This window comes from Triticum aestivum, chromosome 4A (assembly GCF_018294505.1).
Source record: "Triticum aestivum cultivar Chinese Spring chromosome 4A, IWGSC CS RefSeq v2.1, whole genome shotgun sequence".
In the NCBI taxonomy this organism is placed as follows: Eukaryota; Viridiplantae; Streptophyta; class Magnoliopsida; order Poales; family Poaceae; genus Triticum; species Triticum aestivum.
The window spans coordinates 194,122,076-194,135,898 of record NC_057803.1 but is presented as its reverse complement, the minus strand read 5'-3'; positions in this window follow the sequence as shown (position 1 = coordinate 194,135,898).

The following is a 13,823-nucleotide window of genomic DNA, read 5'->3' as shown; positions in this document are numbered from 1 at the left end:
AGCCCCGAGGGTGGACTACTCCCTCCTCGTCATGGAGAGCGCCGGGATGATGAAGATGGCCACCGTTGAGGAGTTCCCCCTCCGGCAGGGTGCGGGAATGGGTCTGGATTGGTTTTCGGTGGCTACGGAGGCTTCTGGCGGCGGAAGTCCCGATCTATTCTGCTCCTCGATGTCTTTAGGGTATATGGGTATATATGGGAGGAAGAAGTACGTCGGTGGATCTCCGGGCTATCCACGAGGCAGGGGGGCGCGCCTAGGGGGGTGGGCACACCCCCCACCCTCGTGGGCAGCCCGGGACTCTCCTGGTCCATCTCCGATACTCCGTGGGCTTCTTCTAGTCCGAAAATAAGTTCCGTGAAGTTTTGGGTCAATTGGACTCTGTTTGATTTTCCTTTTTTACGATACTCTAAAACAAGGGAAAAACAGAAACTAGCACTCAGCTCTGGGTTAATAGGTTAGTCCCAAAAATAATATAAAAGTGTATAATAAAGCCCATAAACATCCAAAACAGATAATATAATAGCATGAATACTTCATAAATTATAGATACGTTGGAGACGTATCATATGTCAATTATACCTGCGGGCTTCCCGGATAGAAGCTTATTCTTATTTTCGAGCATCAAGATCATCTCATATGCATTTCCCCATATGGACCTTTTCTTCGCCATTATATGCATCGATATGACTTAAGTTTTGGCCAAGCTGGGTTGCCTAGCTCCTGTGCTTATGCCCTACGCTCCTGTTAGCTCGGCTAGGGCATAAAGGGAGCACCTCTGCGAGTTTTACTGTCGGGTCATCCGGATGTGTACCTCAGACTTAAGGGAATATTCAGTCGGTGGATTAAAGAGGTTTTTGCATTCACCCCATGGTGAACCCCTAGATGTTACGTATACTACGATTATTTCCAATCACAGTTCGGACATGCATTTTAATGCATGCACACCGAGGGAAAGGAACCCCTAATGGGACTATTATCTCTGTAAGATGTTTCTTACAATCATAATATAATATAACATAACTAGCCGGATACAACTTGTTTGTGCAAGCAACTATGACCCCTACGCCTCGTTTCCACGCATATCCCGGTCTATTTTACCGCTCAGGTATTCGGAAACACTCCGCACCTTCGGGTCCAAAGGTCGAAGCGAAAAGGTCTGCCATGACAAAGTTACATATGTCAAGGAAAGTACATAGTCAGTTGGACTCAAAAATTTCCTCCTCTATACCGTCCAGCAGGCTGTCTAACTTACAATCCTATTGGGAATACTTAGAGACTACTTCTACTTGGTCATATACCAAATTAACAAGAACTTCTTTTCCATCTGACCCTAGAGGTCCGACCCGAGCCATATGATTCGGATCAAGCTTGGTATACCGTGTTTTCACCATGGCCCAGGCCTCTCGTGCACCTTCCCGGCAGGCCGATATCTTCCACAATCTAAAGAGCCGCCGCGCTCCCTTGAATAGTTGTATAAGCTCCTCCATCTTTCTCGGAGGGGAGGCGAATGGCCATAAGGCCTTGGCAGCACTTCGCCTTGCCTGCCAATCCTGCTCGTGCACTTGCGACAGCTCTTGTAGCAGATCGCTCGAGAATCCGAACATCTCCTCTTCGGGACGACCGGTCAGCATACCTGCAGATCAAACTCTGCCAGTCCCCTCTTTCTCTGAATTATTCTAAGGTAAGTTCGACCACATACTGAATATGCCGCCTCACACTCCTTTACGGAGTCAGCCAGCTGGGCCCATACATCTTTCAGTTCCTCGCCCAGTTGGGTATTAGAATCCTGGAGCTTGTTTTTCTCCATCACGACTTTTGTTAGCACAAGCTCGCTAGTGGCTAGCAGTTTTTTGGCTTCTCGTTCTCCGCCTTGAGCGGCTTTCAGTTGCTCTTGCAGTTGATCTAATGATCCTATTAAGATGTGAGCAACCATGTTTGCATTATTGGTATACCATTATGTTTTCTCGATAGAGGGGAACATTACCAGGAGACGCCTTCTTGGATTTCTCGAGTTCGGCATTGGCATTAGTTAGCTGGGTCCGATACTTTTCTAGTTCCTGAGATAACATGTTGTTCTTCTCCATATGCACCTGGTTATACAATGATCCTTAAATCAGTTGTATCAACTGCCATAAGTGTCGAGGACTACTGGTGTATGATTATTAAATCTATACCGCATATCTTTCAGATGCTAGTCCATGGCTCTGGCAAGCCCATCCTGGGCAGCTTGGGTGTACGCATCAGCTAAGCTGAAGGCATCAAATGCCTCCTTTCAAAAGCCATGGTCACGGAGAGCGGCCCTTCAACGATGATGATTCATGGCGCTCTCCACTTCATAGTTCATGACGGACATATCGTCTGAATCCTCTGTGGAAGGACAGTTCAGCGCCACTCCCGTGTCAGCCCCCGTCCTTAGGGCACGGTCCGGAACCTGACTAGTGGAGACACGTCCGGCCAGACATAGTTCGGTGGATACTTTTTCTGATAGAATGCGGCGAATGGCATCATGATTTGATGTGGCGATCAGAAGATGTATTCTTGAAAAGAAAACCTTACCTCTTTGACGAGGGTTCTACCATGTTATCGTTTGCCTTCCTCTTCGAAGATATGCTCGGCGCGGGCGCCGTTCTCCTCGGAGACGCTTCTGGTGCACATTGTGGTGTCGCATGCCTTCCCTTTCGAACACGAAATAGTGTGGTGGGTGAGGCATAGTAATGAAACTCTTTCGAAGAATGTGTCTTTGAAATTACTCACATGCGAAGCAGGGAGGAGACCGGGGTAATCGATGATGATAGGTACTTCTGTACCATCGTAACTCGTCCGGATCTTCTTCGAGCTCCACAAATATGTCCGGATCTTCTTCGAATCTAGGGTCAAGGTCCCGGTTGTGACCCTCTGGCTGGGGAGCAGGGCTATAGCCTTCCGCCATTCCTGTAGTGAGTGGATAGGTTATTGTCTATCAAAAATAATTCAGGGAGGGGAGTAAAATGGTGAGATTGGAGCTTACCCAGCTGGGAGGATTATACATGGAAAATCCATCTCGACGTTGGAGACGAGTGAAATCCTCCTTCTCCCCTTTGTACAGTTCGGCCAATATTTTGACCAGAGCGGCGGGGTTTTTTAGACCCTTCCGACCGCAACATGAGGCGTCATCTTCCCCATTATAGCGCCACATGGGAAGCCCTCTGTATTGGAGTGGTTGGACCCCCCACACTATGGAGATCGCCATTTCCTCGACTGTTGACAATCCAGACTGGGCAAGCATCTTAATCTTGCTCATCAACGGGGCACCTGAAAATTCGGGGAGGCCCATTCGGACTAGGTCAGGAAGAGTGACGTCATCAATGCAGAACCATTCGGAAGGCCACTCTTCGGAAGCCTTCGTCGGCGTGCCGGACAGGTATTCGGTCTTGGCAATACGCCGCACTTCGGCTCCTCCCACTTCGAATATTGACCCTCCTTGATTACGAGGGACGAGGCCGAACAATTTTCTCCATAAATCAAAATGGGCCTCATAGCCTAGGAATAGCTCGCATAGAGCAACGTAATCCGCGATGTGCAGGATGGAGGCGGGAGTAAAACTGTGCAGTTGAAGGCTATAATACTCCAGAAGTCCTTGGAGGAAGGGATGGATTGGAAATCCGACGCCTCTTAGAAAGAAGGGAATGAAGCATACTCGTTCCCTCCTGGACGGATTGGGGAAGTTCTCCACCTGAACCTCGCCATTGAAGGACGTCAGCCCTGCTCGTACGGGGACTAGATCCGTGGGAGGAAGAAAGCCCTGTTTTTGAAGCTTCAACAGCTGACTGTGAGATACAGAGCATCTCTCCCAATCACCCTTTTCGGAGTCATGGGGACGAAAGGAAGAGCTGGGAGTGTTAGCCATGTTGGGATGGTTCTGCTTAGCAAGCTTTGAGGATTTTTTCCATGGGGTGTGGAATGGATCTGAGATCTATTCTATTTTAATAGGCACCTCCCTTGTATGGTCAGGGTGGTATGTACAAAAATACCCCGACCTCTGGTATTCACTCGACACATGGAAGCTGAAGTCATGAAGGCACAGAAGCCGAGGGGTACAACATTAAATGAAAAGCCAAATACATCGGTTTGAAGTCATCGGAGGAGGAACCCTCCTTGCAATGCTGAAGACTATCTATGCGCCGAACACCTTGTCATTGAAGTCTGGTTCAGGGGCTACTGAGGGAGTCGTAGACTAAGGGGTCCTCGGGCTTCCGTGTAACGCCCCGAGACCGTTGTGCCAGGTGTCCTCCAGTTATTCACTGTTGTTGCCTTGTCATTGCTTGCATGTCATGCATTGCATATCATGTCATCATGTGCATTTCATTTGCATACGTGTTCGTCTCATGCATCCGAGCATTTTCCCCGTTGTCCGTTTTGCATTCCGGCGCTCCGTTCTCCTCCGGTGGTCATTTCTACCTTTCTTTTGTGTGTGGGGATTAAACATTTCCGGATTGGACCGAGACTTGCCAAGCGGCCTTGGTTTACTACCGGTAGACCGCCTGTCAAGTTTCGTACCATTTGGACTTCGTTTGATGCTCCAACGGTTAACCGAGGGACCGAAAAGACCTCGTGTGGTGTTGCAGCCCAACACCCTTCCAATTTGGCCCAAAACCCACCAAAACCCTCTCCATCATCTAGAGCGTTCGATCATGATCGCGTGGCCGAAAACCACACCTCATTTGGACTCTCCTAGCTCCCTCTACCTATATATTTGCACCTCCCCCCGAAATTTTCGGGCGAAACCCTAGATCCAATCCTCCTCTGCGTCACCGGACATTCTCCCCGCCACCGGACATGTCTGCCTCCTCCCTCGGCGCCCCAAGGCCCAGCCTGCTCCAACTCCTCACCGGCCCAACTCCATATCCGGTCCCGCCTGCCCAGATCCGCGCCTGGGCCACTTCTTGCACAAGGCCCAGCACCACCCAGCGATCCAGCCGGCCACTGCTTCATCCAGCTGGGCCGAGGCCCATGGTGAGGACGCATCCAGCCCCTCCTCTGTTCCTGTTGGGCCGGCCAGTTTCGGCCCGTATATGTTTTTTTCCTGGTTCTGTGATTTGTCCAATTATCCAGAGAACTGCAGTTTTACAGAAATACCATTGCACTTCATGCATATAATAACTTGTTTAGAATTTTGTCTAGATTCATAATATCCAACTTTGCATGTTTGAAATGTTTAAAATGATGTTTGCTTTAATTTGCCCCTATGCCATGTTAAAATGATTTATTTCATAACTAAATATCCGTAACTCGGATTTTAATAAACTTTATATGTAAATGGGGTAGAATTTTGCCTAGTTTAACATGGTGCACTCATCTTGCATGTTTAATAACTAAAAAAATATGGTTTAGGGCAGAACAGGACCAAACCTAATATATGCACATGGGGATTTACCGGAATTGTTGTTCGTTGCTTCCGGCCTCATTTAAACTTGACTAGATAGGTAGTTTTCTTTGCTTCACCCTCTTGCCATGCTAACAAAATTTAATCTTGTTGGGTACATAAACGAGAGAGAACTAAATAAGTCACGTGGTGATTCGTCAATATGCAACGGAGTTGCATGTTGAGCTCCACTTAATTTGTAGGATTGTTTGTGCATTTTGCCATGCCATGCTTTTTTAAACCGGACATGCATCATACTCGATTGTGCATCATGCCATGTTGATGTGTTGGTTGTTTACTATGTTGTTTTCTTCTTTCCGGTGTTGCTTCTTCGGGTTGTTTTCCGGTAACGTCGTGTTTGTGAGGACCCGTTCGACTACGTCCATTTGTCTTCTTCATGGACTCGTTCTTCTTCCTTGCGGGATTTCAGGAAAGATGACCATACCCTCGAAATCACTTCTATCTTTGCTTGCTAGTTGCTCACTCTTTTGCTATGCCTATGCTGTGATACCTACCACTTGCTTATCATGCCTCCTATATTGTTGAACCAAGCCTCTAACCCACCTTGTCCTAGCAAACCGTTGTTTGGCTATGTTACCGCTTTGCTCAGCCCCTCTTATAGCGTTGTTAGTTGCAGGTGAAGATTGAAGCTTGTTCCATGTTTGGAACATGGTGTTTTGTTGGGATATCACAATATATCTTATTTAATTAATGCATCTATATACTTGGTAAAGGGTGGAAGGCTCGGCCTTATTCCTGGTGTTTCGTTCCACTCTTGCCGCCCTAGTTTCCATCATATCGGTGTTATGTTCCCGGATTTTGCGTTCCTTACGCGGTTGGGTTATAATGGGAACCCCTTGACAGTTCGCTTTCAATAAAACTCCTCCAGCAAGGTCCAACCTTGGTTTTATCATTCGCCACCTAGCCTTTTTCCCTTGGGTTAGGCCAGCCCAAGGGTCATCTTATTTTAACCCCCCTCCCCGGGCCAGTGCTTGTCTAAGTGTTGGTCCGAAATGGGCAGCCTGCGGGGCCACCTCGGGGAAACTTGAAGGCTGGTTTTACTCGTAGCTTGACCTATCCGGTGTTGCCCTGAGAACGAGATATGTGCAGCTCCCATCAGGATGTCGGCACATCGGGCGGCTTTGCTGGACTTGTTTTACCATTGTCGAGGATGTCTTGTAGAACCGGGATACCGAGTCTGATCGGAATGTCTCGGGAGGAGGTCCATTCCTTCGTTGACCATGAGAGCTTGTCATGGGCTAAGTTGGGACTCCCCTGCAGGGTTTTGAACTTTTGAAAGCCGTGCCCACGGTTATGGGCAGATGGGAATTTGTTAATGTCCGGTTGTAGAAAACCTGAAGTTGACCTTAATTAAAATGCATCAACCGTGTGTGTAACCGTGATGGTCTCTTTCCGGCAGAGTCCGGGAAGTGAAGACGGTGTTGGAGTTATGATTGACGTAGGTTGTTCTAGGATCACTTCTTGATCATAGTTTATCGATCGTGCTTTGCCTTCTCTTCTCGCTCTCATTTGCGTATGTTTAGCCACCATATATGCTAGTCGCTTGCTGCAGCTCCACCTCATACCTTTATCTTTCCCATAAGCTTAAATAGTCTTGATCGCGAGGGTGCGAGATTGCTGAGTCCCCGTGACTCACAGATACTTCCAAAACCAGCTTCCAGGTGCCGATGAGTCCGTGTAGACGACGCAACCAAGCTCAAGAGGAGCTCGATGAAGACCTTGTCCTTTGTGTTGTTTCATTCTAGCTGATCAGTAGTGGAGCCCAATTGGGGTCGATCAGGGACCTTGTCGCATTTGGGGTTCTTCTTTTATTTTGGTTCCGTAGTCGGACCTTGATTGTATTTGGATGTTGTAATGCTTTATTCATGTATTTGTGTGAAGTGGCGATTGTAAGCCAACTATGTATCTCTTTCCCTTATGTATTACATGGGTTGTGTGAAGATTACCTCACTTGCGACATTGCTTTCAATGCGGTTATGCCTCTAAGTCGTGCTTTGACACGTGGGAGATATAGCCGCATCGAGGGCGTTACAGTCCGGCCTATTAGACATGGGCCGGACTGATGGGCTGTGAATATACAAAGACCGAAGACTCTAACCATGGCTGGATGGGACTCTCATTGGCATGGAAGGCAAGCTGGGCGACCAAATATGAAGATTCCTTTCTCTATAACCCACCTTATGTAACCCTAGATCCCTCCGGTGTCTATATAAACCAGAGGGCTAGGTCTGTAGACAGATATATCCTCATAATCATAGTCAGACATGCTAGACTTCTAGGGTTTAGCCATTATGATCTCGTGGAAGATCAACTCTTGTAATACTGATATTCATCAAGATAAATCAAGCAGGAAGTAGGGTGTTACCTCCATAGAGAGGGCCCGAACCTGGGTAAACATTGTTTCCCCTGTCTCCTGTTACCATCGACCTCAGAAGCACAGTTCGGGACCCCCTACCCGAGATCCGCCGATTTTGACATTGACACCCGCTTCCTCCCGGGCCGCCTCTGAGTGAGGCCTCTCCTCCTCGCCGGGCTCGCTAGAAGACACCATCACCGGGGCTACAACTAGGAGGTGGAGAACCTTGTCCAGCTCCTCGTTGGACAAAGCATCCGGGCGCAGGCGGAGGTTGCCTCCCTCGTCCGAGAGCTTCCACAAGGGGAGCGAGCGCACCTGGAGTGGAGCCAGGCACTACGAAAGGAACTCCTTGATGATCATGGCCTCCGTCAGCTTCTCCGCCCTCGGGTCATCAGGCTTCGGTCGGCTGCCATCCTCCCCAACATCTGCTCCGGCCGTGGGTCGGTGAGCTTCGCTCTACTCCACCCATCACGAGGCACGGGCATCCCCGTAGGCAGCACCAGCCGAGGGTAGGGACTCTTGGCATCCATGAGGACCCACTTGGTCCGAAAGCCATCCTACTTCTTCCCTGCTCTCGAGATTTTGTTGCTTTCATTGGCTGCAACAAAGTTGGCACACCCCGGGCATGGTCCATCCTTGTTCCGGAGGTAGAAGAAGTGGCAAAGCAGCGCCACGGACGGCATCACCCCCATGAATGCTTCAAAGTAAAAGGCCTTTTCCACAGGAGGAGGACAAAGTTGGGATGAAGATGGACGGTGTGGAGCTTGTAATGGCGGAGGATGGCATAGAAAAACTCAGAAAAAGGAGGGACCAGCCCCGCGAAGACACTGTGCATGAAGAAGGGGTAGAAGGTACTACCAGAGGCCTCCGGCTTGGCGGAGCCGGCCCGAAGCGCGGTCTCCCCCCCCCCCTCATTGCCGTCTCCCGCTGCTATCAGGAGTGCGGGGGCGAAGTTCTTCTCCGAGACATTGGGTGCGCTCAGGGCGGGCTCAAACCATGAAGGCGAGCGCACGGCCTCTGCCTTGTCGGACGTGATCGACTGCAGGCTCGGAGAGGAGTCTGTGTGGATCTAGAGTCTCCTCGGGCGAAGAACAGGAAAGGGGATTTGGAGCAAGACGAAGGAAGGCAATGAAGGCTCTGTTGCGCGCCAGCCTTTTGTCAAGTGAGAACGGTTGCCAAGGCCGCGTGGGGAAGCGGAGGAGCCCACGTCCCATCAATCACCACAGTCGACCAGGGTCGCGGGCGGTTGGGGTGAGCGGCGCTCCACACTTGCCCTTTGGCTTCGCCTCGAAGCCAAGCTCGAGCATGCTTGGGGCCTGGGGGCTACGGTCGGCGTCCTTGGAATGGGGGTACCCAGACTTGCCTGCCTGCGGCCCGTGGCGTGGCTCCATCAACGGCTCGGTGCGGCCCATCTTTACCAGCAACAACTCAAGACCCTCGCGAGTGGTCGGGCCTCGCGAGGCGGATGACACCAAGACCTTGCTGGGGGCAGTCTCACTAGGTTGGCTCCCAAGGAGCGGAGATATCTATGTAAGGGGCACCTCGCGAGATTCGCGTAACATGAGCCATTAGGACCAAGGTCAGGCGGTGCCAGCGGGCGTAGTGTACAAGTTTCCTCTTTGGTGCTAGGGAGACAAGCGCAGGCGTGGGGTCCCGAGGAGTCAGGCAAAGGTTTCCATATCTGTGCAGAAAGACCAAGACCAGCAGGACGGCAGGGCAGAGGTCATCGCGGATCCCATAGTAGCGTCACCACCAGAGCCTTTGGCAGGCGAAGACTACTTTTGTCAGGATAGCTTGTAGTAGTTGTTCCCCTTCAAACTTGGCCGTTGTGGGATCCCTTCCCGCCTAAACATTTGGAAAGTGGACCTAGGCCAGGATAAATAGGACCTAGCGACCACCATAGAACGAGATGGATCATTGAGATCACCCTCTCACCAGTAGCTCATCGAGCTCAAGAACACCTCACCTCCTGAGGCTGCTTATCCACTGTACTAATTCATCCTTAGCCCCTCATGGCAATCCACCCACAAACTGGAGTAGGATATTACACCGCAAGTTGGTCCGAACCAGTATAAACCCCCGTGTCTCTTGTTCTTTGGGTTTGTCGAGCAAGGCCATGGAATCGTTGAGCAAGCGAGTCGGGAAGAGAGTGTTCTTCGTGCACACACTAGAGTTTTAACATCTCAATGGTTTGCTGGAACCCGTAATCCAACATTTGTGCTTCGGCCTTAAAACTCACGGACAGAGGGGCGAAACGAGCAGCGAGGCAGAGCTGTGTCACACCCCACAGTAGCGGATGGCTCCCATGTCCCATCAATCGCCCGGTAGGGCCGCAGACAGGCATGTCTGGGTACCCTCGTTCCCAGGACACCCATAGTAGCCCCCGGGCTCAAGGCACGCTCAAGCTTGGCTCCGAGGCGAAGCCAAAGGGCAAATGCGGAGCGTCGTAGGCCCCAACCGCCTACGGCCTCGGTCGACGTGTATCGATTGATGGGATGTGGGCGGCCCCACTTCCCCACGCAGCCTTGATACTCGCCCCGCTTGGCGGCCGCTGCCATTGGCTCAGTTCCATCTTCATTGCTCGCCATGAGCTTTCTTGACCCTTCCACCTTCTCAGTTCCTCCTTGTCGCCATGGCGCCGAAGCCTGCAAGGAAGAAGAAGACAACGAGCTGCGCCCCAGCCGAGCCTTCGCCGCCCTTCGAGCATGCCGTTGAGCGGTCAGTGGTGGTCAACTAAGAGAGGCTCCAGCACCTCCAGAAGTTCTACCCATGAAGCAAGGCCCGGTGCCTGTGAAGGTCTCCTCTCGTGACACTCTCACATAATAATGAGTGGGGCTGTACATGCCCCGGAGTCTCCGGAGTGCCGCCCTCAGACCTCGGGGGCTCCCTCCCACGTCCTAGTGGCAGCACTTAGCTCCGCACTTGTGAGAATACTAGACTAGGTGCCGGACACAGCTGCTCATTTGCTTTCTATAGCTAGTTGCAACCTTTTTATGAAATTTGGAGTTCTGGCGTTTCTCGATTGCTTGGTTGAGCCCCCTTTTCCTCTATTTCTTCATTCGCTTCTTCGTTTTGTGTCAGGGAGGACGGCACTTGCCCGACGCTCTCCCTCGTGCGCCTCGCGCGGGGGCTGGGCAAGTGTGTGCATGCGCTGGGCCAGCCTAAACCACAGACACACCTCGCGAAAGATTCGGCTCCCTTGATCTCCCTAAGGCGCCCTCGATTGAGCTTGTGATTGGCGCACCCTTCTAAGTCCGTGCCCCACGCATACCACGATGCGGTGTGCTAAGCCATGATTAGCCCATGCCTAAGGGCTCGTGTAAGGAGGAGTAAGGCACCCAACGGACGACACAACAAACTCTGCAGCTTCGCGATGCCTCCTGAGGTTAGCGGCTCCCGAGTCGGTAACAAGGAGGCCTCACTAGATGCTAGGAGGCGCGCCGTCCTGAGACGGGAAACTACCCCGAGAGTATCAAGCTAAGTTACCCCCTTCTTTTTGCATCTATGTGGAACACGAACAACGTCGAAGAAATAAGCATAACATAGCAGCGTAGAGATCACAGTTCATTGCACGCCCCAGCAGGGCCATCTACCTTTTTCAAAGTGCAGGAAGAAAGGAAAGGTCAAACAAAAGCAGCCCGCATGACCGTGGCAGCTGACGTGGTGCGGGTACGAACACCTCCCGGACTCAGCTCAATCTGAGTACCTCTCGCGCTTCACTGCCGCACGGTGGCGGGACGTCCGACCGCCATCCTCGAAGCGGGCCCGGCGGCGATGCGGCTGGTCGTAGCCGCCGCTGCTAGTGCTCTCGCTGGCGGATAAGTTGCCGCCGCTGGGCAAACCGCAGTTGTCACCAAGGGCAAGCTCGCCCTCAGCCTGATGCGGTCGTCGCCTAGGACAAGCTCTCCGTCGCCGCCGCTGTCTTCGGGGCAGCAACCTATGCGGCGACCATCTTCCCTAAACACCCTCACGAAGAGGGTCGCGGTGCTGTCATACTTGAAGTGGAGGGTACACCGCCCGCTCAGGCCGCGCACGCGGGGAAACGTGTGCAAGCCGCGGGCTAGGGCCACGTTGCCCGCGACGGAGACCTCCACGGCAACCCACAAGGCTTGCTGCAGCAACCGTTGGCCTGCAGTCAGAGGCCATCAAGACCCCGGGCCGGGAGCTTGCCGGCAAAGGAGCGCGGAAGCTGGAGCCAGGTGCCAGCTAGACTCTCCAACCACACGACGAACTCTGGGAGCACCTCCGCGGAATGGAAGCATGGCCGAGGAAGTCGGGCGACCACGACACGCCTCCCCTCAGTGCAAGGGCTTCTCCGCCTAGAGAGGCCCTCGCCATGGGAGGAGACACCGCTGTGGCCGCCGAGGACGATGCCAGTCCCTGAAGGAGTGCGACCGCGCGCTTGAGTAGCCATGGCAGGGGTCATAGTGTGCTTGCGGGGACAGCCCCACCCCCTATTGGGCGGCGGCAAGACAGGCCCATCCTGGCGAGCCTTCCCCTTCTCCGTGGCCGAAAACCTCTTTGTGGGCTCCATGGGGATAGAGGCAAGATGGCAAGGCGAGGAGCAAGAAGAGGGAGAAATCGACGAGGAGGCAGAGATGAGCGAGGGGGATCTACCCCTCCCTTCATTTATAGTCAGAAGAGGCCAATTGCCAGCCTCCACGATCGCACGTAATGATGATTTCCTCCTGCATGGAGCGGCGTCTCGTCAAGTCGGACGGTTGCCGAGGGAACATGGGGAAGCGGAGGTGCCCACGTCACATAAATCGCCACGCGTCGACCAAGGCCGCGGGAATTTGGGGCCCGTGGTGCTCCGCACTTGCCCTTTGGCTTTGCCTTGAAGCCAAGCTCAAGCGTGCCTTGGGCCTGGGGGCTACTATCGGCATCGCGGGAATAGGGGTACCCAGACTTGCCTCCCTGCAGCCCGTGGCATGTCTCCATCAACGGCACGGTGCGGCCCATCTTCAATAGCAAGAACTAAAGACCCTCACGAGGGGCCGGGCTTCGCGAGGTGGACGACACAAAGACCTCCCTCGGGCCAGCCTCACTAGGCTGGCTCCCGAGGAGCGGAGATATCTATGCAAGGGGCATGTTGTGAGGTTCGCGTGACATGAGCCATGGCACCAAGGCCAGGCGGGCGCCAGTGAGTGCAGTGTACCAGTTTCCTCTTTGGTGCTAAGGAGGCAATCTGAGGCATGGGGTCCCGAGGAATTAGGCAAAGGTTTCCACATATGTGCAACAAGACCGAGATTAGCAGGACGGCAGGACAGAGGTCATCGTGGATCCCACAGTAGCGTCACCACGAGAGCCTTTGGTAGGCGAAGATCAGGATAGCTTGTACTAGTTGTCCCCCTTCAAACTTGGCCATTCTGGGATCCCTTGCCACCTAAACATTTGGGAAGAGGAGCAAGGCCACTATAAATAGGACCAAGCCACCACCATAAAAAGGGACGGATCATTGAGCTCAAGAACACCTCACCTCCTGAGGCTGCTCATCCACTGTACTACTTCATCCTCAGGCCCTCGAGGCAATCCACCCACAAACTGCAGTAGGGTATTACACCGCAAGGTGGCCCGAACCAGTATAAACCCACACGTCTTTTGTTCTTTGGGTTCGTCGAGCAAGGCCGTGGAATCGTTGAGCGAGTGAGTCGGGAAGAGAGTATTCGTCATGCGCACCCCATAGTTTGAACCACACAAGGGTTTGCCGGAACCCGTAATCTGACATTTGGCGTGCCAGGTAGGGTGCGCTGAAGCCTCTCTCTTATCTATCAAAGCCCCACGGCTCCACCGCTTCCATGGATGACGCTCGTTGAGCCCTTGCTGAGCGCCGAGCCACTCTCAACGCTGGTGTCGCACAGACGGCGCCTGTCGACGGGCCTCCCCGTAGCTCCCCATCACCCGCTGCCAACACCGCCGCCGGCCCGATGGGGAACAAGCAGCAAGCTTCATCATTGCACCCCTCCGTGTAGAGGGACCGACGCACCGCCACCCCGTCGTTGACTCCGGACGCGCAGGCTGCACTGCTCATGGCGCATGAGCTCC